Here is a 10,673-nt window from a genome sequence, read left to right on the forward strand (position 1 = left end):
CAACTGCCAACAGTTTGCAATGCTATGGCAGGTGTTGGGTCTATATTGTTTGTTGTACAAATAATCTAAATCGGACAGCATATACACCGATTTGACTGCGTTATGCGATTGAACATATGGTTGAATGAAGCTTGCCATTGTAGGTTGTACACAGGTAAATGAAAAATCTTATTTGCTAAACAAAACTTCCATGAAGCACTTTATGTGGACTGTGAATATATATATATATATATATATATATATATATATATATATATATATATATATATATATATATATATATATATATATATATATATATATATATATGGCACCGGTTTCTATTTAGTATTATTATGTAACGATTATCTTGAACAAAACGACTGATTATTGAAAATGTGTGATTTTTTTATCAGTTTTGAAACAACATGTGTTGATGACGATGAAACCATATCTGCCAGAAAAGTGAGACATATGCCTTGCCCGCAACTGAGATTTTAGTTTTTCTTCATAATCTCTAAACAAATCAGTGCAAGATAATTCATTACATAGCTATATCAACATTACAAATATAACTGAGTTTTGGTTCATATCTATAATTTTCATGAGATCTCGTAAAGGGACAAAAATGAGAGCAGCTGACCAAGGAAGATTAGACAGTTTGGTTACGTTATGCAAATGTCTTTTCTTATTTTGTTAATGTCTGATTTCGATAAAGTTTCGTGAATATTTTCTTATTTTTATATGCAGCTTCTATATTTCATAACGGATCCGTATACTTTCTACCAATGTGAAATGCTTTAAGGCTAGGATGTTTTCTGTTACATTTGCTCAGATTCTGTGGGACATTTTTGTAACAGAAGCCAAATTTGTCGGGGGTTCGGCATCATTTGTACACCTTTGAAAAACCTTAATGCCACGGTGGGTTTTTTTTTTCAAGTTTGGTGACATTTTGCTTTCTGAGAAGTTGTAAATAATAGTTGTAAAATGACTGTCGAAGAACGATGCCATACCATCTTATGAGACTGGGATTACTGGGGTAAAGATTACAGAAAAGTAGTAGTAGTAGCAACAGCAGTAGTAGTAAAATCAGCAACAATCAAAATCTTGACAACAACATATCTTGTTAATAGGGTTCAGCATGTAACGGCAACGTAACTGCGTCTACTAAACGAATAATATCAATATTGGAAAATAACATTGCAGTTTAATGATCAAATTTACGATTAGGTTCGAATGTACCCACAGAAAAACCCCGCAACATTGTTTATAATTATGAAGCCATTTTCCTTCTTACGAAGGCGAGAGAATCGGAACAGACATTTAAAGCACGTCGCCTTATACACCTTTGACCCATAATAATAGCAACGTGAGGTTTCATTCGAATGAACTCACGCGTATAGAAGATATGTGATTTTCAAGACAAACACCAAACGCGAGCATTGATGACGCCTACGCTGACACCGTCGTCGCCGAACTAGCTGAGAAAGTGACTACTTTATCACACCATGCTGAAGAAAGTGAAAGAATAATATATAAATGCTTGATTTATCATTACATTTCCCTCTCACAAATTAATGTTAAGAGGTTCTATTACGTATGTCATCTGTATAATGATCTGCGTTCTCTAAGTAATTAAGCCTTACTGAGTCTTGGTTTGAGTCAAAGCGTGAAGTGTATTAATTTCATGAGATCTGGATAATAACATGATTGCAGTGACATAATAAGAAATTGTGATCCCACGCCCTGCATAACTTATTTCTCGGGCCTCCCCCAAATTTGCGGGGATTCCTTGGGCTGTAACAATGCCACTGCCTGATTAGATGAGTCAAACTGACAGATCCATGACTTGATGAAGCGACCAACCTAAATTATTGTGTAGTGTTGATGTAGGCTGTCAAGATCGAAGAGTTATCTCTCTTAAGTACGACGGAGTAAAGGTTTCTGTTCCAGTCAAATTGACAATTTACCATTGCTCGATATGACAGTGTGCGACTCGCGTGCTGAAGTAGGATAGAAAGTATATTCTTTTCGCCAAACGATACCATTCAGATATGTGGGGAAACAAAAGGTAAATAGAGGCATTACAGTTTTTTAGTATAGGGGAGGTAACTTTTACAAGCACATACATCTTCAATTACAGGTTGCGCACCTTTGTATTGCACCAGTATTATCATACGAGTTCATTCAAAATAAAATATAAAATAACAGAAATATTAAATCTTCAAAACTTCTAGTGATATCTCAGTTTGCAGATTTATTTCGAGTTATAAAACTGATTAAAACAAAAGAGAACAACATATTGTGCAACACATTTTGGAATTAGCAGACTCTTGAAATGGTCTACCTTCAAAAATATTCTAAATGCAAAACATGGTACACGAATTGTGCTTTTGAACTACTCTGATATAAACCTAGATTTCTGTCATAATGTAAAGACAACAGAGAGAGAGAGAGAGAGAGAGAGAGGGAGATTCATGAATTCTACAGGAGAATGTTTGATAATATTAGGAATAGGTGCCGTTTACCCGTTAACGTGGATTCGAAACTCCGCAGAGTACGAATCAAAAATTATCAAACTGTATAACAATTACATGGCTTTAAAGTGATGGAATAAAGGAATTTGATATATCAATACTGATGTAATATCAAATTGTGGTCGCCAATAGCGCATTAATACGCATATATTAATATTGTTGCAGCAATAGGTTATCGATTATATTGATCAATGATAAATTTCCACTGATTAATCATAATGGACGCAAGAAAATAACGAGAAAAATGTTAATTATCCCCATTTTTCAAAAATGAATTGAACACGGTACAAATTTTGATCGAAATCCTTTTGGTTTTCCTACCTCTCTGGCTGTCTGCTAGTTTATATTCTACGGTCGTTTCAATGCACAGGCCGATAAGAGAATGGAAGTGCGTTTAGTGTTCAAGAAGCTGACATGCTGTGTTTGTAATGATCTACTTTCTTCAGGAAAATTGTAATTAAACCATATCATATGTTTAAATCATAAGTGTGTCTTATATTCATTTAATCAATATAAATGAAAAAAGAAGCTCGAAGGAAGCAACTTTTCAATTTTCAAAGGATTGTGAACAGCCGCAAATGTCACAGGACTACATTTTGTAGCGGACACACTGGGTAGGGATGTGAAGTGTTCATTCACTCCGTCAATACAAAGTTGCCAGTAGTTTAAAAAAAAATATCCATTCAAAAGGTACGTATGTGCATTTGTACGAATTATGAAGAAAACATAAATATTGCATGTATATTGCATTGTGATATACCTTTCGTTTCTTTTTAATGAAAAATATATACATCTCGTTTTATATAATTTATACAGCGTATATACTATACATATATTCTATATTATATATGTCTGTTACGGACGAATGTGTATTCAAACGATTCTGAAGCATCCTTTTTTGGTAAATGTGTGTATGGTTGAAATGGTCTAGGTGCGTACAGTCAAGGTCTAGGTGACGTTTGTCGCGTACTTTGGGTTGGAATGTCCGTATCATCCACATGAAACATCCTTAAAGTTGAATGAAACTATTCTTATTTCTTCGTACATATATATATATATATATATATATATATATATATATATATATATATATATATATATATATATATATATATATATATATATATATATATATATATATATTTAAAGAGAGACAGAGTCTAAGGGGTACAGTTTAGTAGTTTTTTTTACAAGGTTCTCCTGAAATTGGTCTCTTGATATCTTAGTACAAAACAGAATTGTTTTCCTCATAAAGGTGATAATTACAAAGAAACAATTGGTTGTGCATTGGAACTTTCCATTAAATGAATTATAAATTGTTCGACGGTATTGCGAATACGGAGTTTCAAACAAAATGAAAAATTCTGCATTATTAAATAAGCTGCGATTCCATTGGGCCAAGGGACAGGCGCCGAATTTAATTACATCCCGGGATGTTCCGAGCACCAGTGAGCTCTAATTTATTCATCATATTTTTGTTTTGTTGTTGTAAACTGTTGAGATTTTGAATCCCTTTTATTTGAAAATGATTACTTATCAAGTGTGCAATTTTGCGGGACAATCCAACTTCATGGAATGACTGATGAGCTTCCACAATATATTGATCTTTCTAAATATTAATTTGCTCCATTAATTAATGAATTCATACGGCGGGCAAGGTTATTTCACGCTTTTTCAGTCCGTTCATCACATTCTAGTAATATCGATAAGTTGATATTAGCGATAAACGCTACTCGGTATACACGTAATTAATTCAAGTAAAGCTGAATATTCCCTTTGTGTCTATTTCTCTTGGACTGTATCGGTGTGTGATGCACATTATATGTTGACAACTTTTTAAACAATGTACACAGGGGGATTAAACATCGCGGCCTCATACATAAATCACTCATAGAGCTAATAATCATCAAGCAGTCTGTGACACTTGAGGATTCTCTAACTTCATCAAACGTCCAACAAGTCATGCGCAAGGGAAGCCAGGAAAGTATGACGCCGAACACGACAGGCAATTCGGAAAAATTAAATTAAATATTCTACCCCCACAATTCTAATACGGCACGTTCATGAGACTGTTATCCAATTTTCATCAGATCCATAACTGCTTTCTTAGTATACTTCATGTACGTGCTCTAAACGGGTTTCAAAGATCTTGTACATAACCTTTTAGACTTAAGCGCGAATGTTTTCAATATTAGTTTAAAATTATTGTGTAACCTGGCAGCCCTTCTTGCCTGGTCAGAGAATCCATATCGTGTATCAATGAACTATAGCTAATTGTTCACACCAATGTTGAAGGACCAGTGGACACAATCTAACTGTATATGTCCTATTACACCGGATATGTCCATAGTTAAGTGACACGGAATGCACATGCGTGTTAATCATTTATCTAAATCTATTTTTCTGTCACTTTTAAATGCATGCCATCCCACCAAGACATAAAACCTTAGAAAATATAGACTGTATGTGATAGACTTCCCCGACTGTATGTGACAGACTTCCCCGACTGTACGTGACAGACTTCCCCGACTGTATGTGATAGACTTCCCCGACTGTATGTGACAGACTTCCCCGACTGTATGTGACAGACTTCCCCGACTGTATGTGATAGACTTCCTCGCTCACTTCGTTATTATCATGAACCAGAAAATCATTTGTGTATACATTATGAATTATGTGTGGCACCAACATGCAGAATTAAATATTCTCACCATTTCCTACCTGAAACAATTTGTCTTCTATAGAAAGAAGAGGTTTCCGACACGTTGTCTGTCACATTGTAAAATAAATAAGCTATGAAATGTTTGTAATTTTGTCTTTGTATTTTGAAAGTAAGGAGGATGTGTTCGCAGTTTCAGATGCATATTTTGTTTTATTGTTGTTGTTGTTTGTTTTTTTTCTTTATTCCTTTTAAAACAATGAAATGTGATGACTTTATTGCGAATGATTATCTGATTATACTGGCAGTACAATTAATATGTTGTCATTTAGCGGTGATAATCTTTTTATGCTCTAAACGTAAAGAATGTTTGTTCATAACTTCATATGGCAAGATTATTGTGTTTATAACTCCATATGGCAAGATTATTGTGTTCATAACTCCATATGGCAAGATTATTGTGTTCATAACTTCATATGGCAAGATTATTGTGTTCATAACTTCATATGGCAAGATTATTGTGTTCATAACTCCATATGGCAAGATTATTGTGTTCATAACTTCATATGGCAAGATTATTGTGTTCATAACTTCATATGGCAAGATTATTGTGTTCATAACTCCATATGGCAAGATTATTGTGTTCATAATTTCATATGGCAAGATTATTGTGTTCATAACTTCATATGGCAAGATTATTGTGTTCATAACTCCATATGGCAAGATTATTGTGTTCATAACTTCATATGGCAAGATTATTGTGTTCATAACTCCATATGGCAAGATTATTGTGTTTATAACTTCATATGGCAAGATTATTGTGTTCATAACTTCATATGGCAAGAGTATTGTATTTATAATTCCGAATGAGAATAGTATTGTGTTCATAGCTCCATATGGCAAGATTATTGTGCTTATAATTCCAAATGGCAAGAGTATTGTGTTCATAACTCCACATGGCAAGATTATTGTGTTTATAACTCCATATGGCAAGATTATTGTGTTCATAGCTCCATATGGCAAGATTATTGTGTTTATAACTCCATATGGCAATATTATTGTGTTCATAACTCCATATGGCAAGAGTATTGTGTTCATAACTCCACATGGCAAGATTATTATGTTTATAACTCCATATGGCAAGATTCTTGTGTTCATAGCTCCATATGGCAAGATTATTGTGTTTATAATTCCAAATGACAATATTATTGTGTTCATAACTGCATATGGCAAGATTATTGTGTTCATAACTCCATGTGGAAAATACGGCAGAAATGTTTGTCAGGTGTGTGTGTGTGTGTGTTAATTGATGGCTTGAATCACTACAGAGGCTTCCACGCATTCTGTATGAATAGTTTAATTAATATTCCTCCCAACCCCCACCCACCCCACCCACATTAAAGGAACGGTATGTTTATTCTACTACAGCTCTTGTATCGTGCCATCGAAGTTACGGTGCTACAGTAAATGGAGATGCTAAAATTTGAGGCACTGAAAAAGTGCCAACATGTTTGATTTAATCTAACGATCAGTAAGGTAACTGCTTTGATTTGAACATTATGTTGTTGTTGTTGTTGTCGGTTTTAACGCCATTTTTCAGAACACGATAGGTTTATACATGGCAGACTGGTGGAGAAAGAACCTGGGAAATTCTTTGTACTCCTATATGCCCAATTCTCGGGGTCAAGGCGACAATATTTGAGTAACATTGGGTGAGGATGCCGCTTTCATCTAGATGCATCCCATTACCTAATCCAGGTATAACAGTATGCATAATGGACATAAATAAGTATATGACCATGAGCTAAACTCAAAACTTTAAGATTGGACCCAAGTCTCTAAAATGTGAAATATAAGTCACTGGTCATTGTTGTAATGGTGTGGTACTAAACAAAAATGCGAACAATCATAGAGCGTGATGATTTTAGCATGAACAGATCTGCAGATAAAAATTTAAAACACAAATTCAAGACAAAAGTGAAGCTCGAAATATTGGTCATGGTAACCTACTTTTGAAGTGAGAGTTCGGTACAATCAACATACAGATGCACTTCTTATCTTGCCGAGTTTCAATGATTCTTCGTATACTCGTAAATATCCAGTCTGTAAACAGCATATGTGGTCATGAGATAATTGCACGAAATATTAACCGAATCCGGTACATGTGTGAAACGCGGGTCCTGGTGACCTTTTAGTTTGGCATGACACAGCAACACAGTCAGGTTATTTAGTGCAGAGGCAATTGAAGAAAAGTGTGATACCCAAGGACCAGAAAAACGCACTTCAAATTTTGACGAAAGTATGAAAAGCACAATTCAGTTTATCACGCAGTAAACAAATTTCTGACCTACTAACGGAAGTACGTACGAACGGAGACAACTATAATTTATTACAGTCTGACCAAGCTATTTTATGTCTACACATATCAGTAAAAAATATGGAACTCAACTCAACTGTTCCTTACTCAGTTTGTTCCAGAACATACTGGCAGTGAATACAAAATTACTGCCCTAGAAAAGACCCATGATTTTAGACATCATACTACGTTTAGAGCCTTCAAAACCCTTTTATAGTCACGAACCAAACGCAAACACAACCTAATTCAGTAAAATGGGGAAAAAGCTAATCCATTAAAAATGGAAAAACCTACTCGCGTAAAATATGAAACGTAGTTAACAATTACCTTTTATTATATGGGAGTGATACTATCATAGATATTAACAATTATATGGTTTAATGACCAAAACATACATAGTAAAAACACAAAACGTAGCGAAGTCAGTGAAGCGTGAAACTGGGTTAAAGTGGTCTGCTTTTTTATTGAGGTCATATCAGACATCATGATGCATCACCTCAATGTATAACAAACAGCATATAAATAGGATGAAAGAAAATATGAGCTAACCATGTAAACTTAATTTCAGACGGTACAAATGTGGTAATAATATGAATACCTATAAGCATCAAATTTGAACATTCTCACATCAACAAACTTTGAGAAACAACTCATATTTCACATCAACTCAATACTGTGTGTGTGTGTGTGTGTGTGTGTGTGATTTGGCTTTTTAACGTAGCCTTAACAACTGTTCAGTCATATCGCTACGATGTCTGCAGTATGACAGTTTATAGTTGTATCTGGGACATCCTGTCCAACCCATTCACATTATCCTGACACCAGGCCGACCAGTCCTACTACTAGCTTTTAATGATGATCACCAAGCGAGGCAGTTTTTAAGGCTTTGGAATTACTCTACCGGGGCTCGAACCACGATCTCCCGCAGGAAGCTCCAACCACTCTGGCCACCGGAGTGGTCTAGTACATTTGTGGAAGTTCTCTTATGGCGTAGTGAGTCGTAGTCATGGCGTGGAGTATGCTCCAACCAATGAAATAGTTCAGATGATGGCCAGCATATGTTTATAAATATGGAACGATATACCGAATGGTTACTGGCAATGACACCAAATGTAAACATGAGCCTATTTGGCATACTCCCAGTTGATATCAACCACCGCCCAAACATATCACCTGGCACTTTTGTCGCCCCAACTGAAACGTTATGTTGCACCAGTTCAAATTTCTCAAGTACAACATTTTACTAGTGTAAATCACTGACTGTAAGGTGGTACGTTAAATACTACGACATGGAGGCCATCGATTTATATTTGTTATTCACTCGCTCTTGTTTTCTCTGCCGAAACAAATCAAACGTTTTTTGAATTTCGTGTGGAAGAACTAATTTGTCCTACTCTCCATATCGTTGCCGTGAGAGAAACACAGGTTTCTATCTGACTTGTTGACTGTTAACTTACAATTTTCATTAAATGTTTGTTTCAACTATGTTCTGACCACACGTTCAAGAGATTCAGTTCTGTATTGCGAGTACCATTAATATTGCACAATGGATTGATCTATTGCCGTATTATTTCACTTTTGTCTGTATATATATATATATATATATATATATATATATATATATATATATATATATATATATATATATATAATCTGACTGTCGTCAATTGTTTTTGGTATCATATACTTCTCTGAAGTGCATGCTTCACGTATGTATGCTTCAACAATTTATATAGTTTATTGCAAACTTTAGCTATTTCTCCTTCAGCGTCAAGCACAAGAGTGCGCGCGTGTGTGTGTGTGTGTGTGTGTGTGTGTGTATGTGTGTGTGTGTGTGTGTCTGTCTGAGAGAGAGAGAGAGAGAGAGAGAGAGTCAGAGGTACAAGACCGATAGTGAAGATCCACACAATTATAGCAAATACTTCAAACACTTGTCGGAAAATTACTCAAACTAAAACAAAATCCACATCACATGCATTCTCTTTATGAATAGCAAATATTCTCATGATATCTGTTAACTATGCATAAAATCTTAACTAGAATCGAAAGCATGATTGTAACTATCGACTATCATATATATATATATATATATATATATATATATATATATATATATATATATATATATATATATATATATATATATATATAGATATATCACTTACCTTTCTGTTCCCCGTGTTACTTTCTTACTGATTATATCCTCGGACTGTTATGTCCTTAACGTCCTAGCGTTGACCGCAGCACTGAGCGGTCATTGCCACCGTCGCTCTAATATAGGCCAGGCTCCTGTGCGCAGAGTTAGTTTCCTTCAAACCAGTCCAGTCTGGATTCACAAGCTTGAAACGGTATACTATATTGGCTAAAGATATCCAGTCTGGATTCACAAGCTTGAAACGGTATACTATATTGGTTAAAAATATATGCCATGTAAAGTATCTCGCAATAACATGTTTACAGCAACATCGACTAAAGCATAATTCCCTTCCAAACTGAACTTTAATATTACCAGCATGTTCTCTTTAAAGCGCAAAACGAATTTCAGCGATGACATATCTACAAAACCCCACCCATATGGTTGAGTTGAACGTGATTATTTTGGGGAAACGCTAGTTTTGTGGTCCTAATTTTTACTCTCTATGAAGTAAAAGTTTTGCTTTAAAGATTCATATTCCCTATGATGAAAGCGTGCAAAGTGTTCATAACATTGTTTTAATTTAATTGAGTCTGCTACCGAAATCTGGTCACGGAGAAACACGTGTGGAGAGTGTGAGCACAAACTTTATCGGCTTTGCATCTGCACCAGTTAAACCTCACAATTTGGTTTATATCGTCAAGATCCTGTATAATTGCTGAATGACTGCAGTACAACGAAAACAACGCAGGGCCGCGGGGGTGGGGTGGTGGTGGTGTTATGGCTGGACTCCTGCCCCGGCAAAAAATAATTTTTTTATAAAATAATTTAAAAATAAATAGCGTACACACACAAACATGCAAACACTTGTCTCTTAAAATGTTACCATCCTTATTCCTGCGTACTTTTATTGGGTATTATGTATACTTCGAGTAAATAGACATATACTTTTATTGGGCATTATGTATACTTCGAGTAAATAGACATATACTGTTATTGGGTATTATG

General features: G+C 35.0%; 1 protein-coding gene across 1 annotated transcript in view; it reads right to left on the reverse strand.

Annotated features, from left to right (window-relative positions):
* LOC149789603 (carnosine synthase 1-like) overlaps nucleotides 1–9,808 on the reverse strand; it is a 31,617-nt gene extending 21,809 nt beyond the window's left edge. Inside the window, exon 1 of the mRNA XM_089971623.1 lies at nucleotides 9,697–9,808. The gene's annotated coding sequence lies outside the window, so the exon portion shown is untranslated. The remainder of the gene's footprint in view (nucleotides 1–9,696) is intronic.
* Between the last annotated feature and the right edge of the window lie 865 nt (nucleotides 9,809–10,673).

The sequence above is a fragment of the Sinohyriopsis cumingii genome, chromosome 10 (assembly GCF_028554795.1).
Source record: "Sinohyriopsis cumingii isolate HCF-2022 chromosome 10, ASM2855479v2, whole genome shotgun sequence".
NCBI lineage: Eukaryota > Metazoa > Mollusca > Bivalvia > Unionida > Unionidae > Sinohyriopsis > Sinohyriopsis cumingii.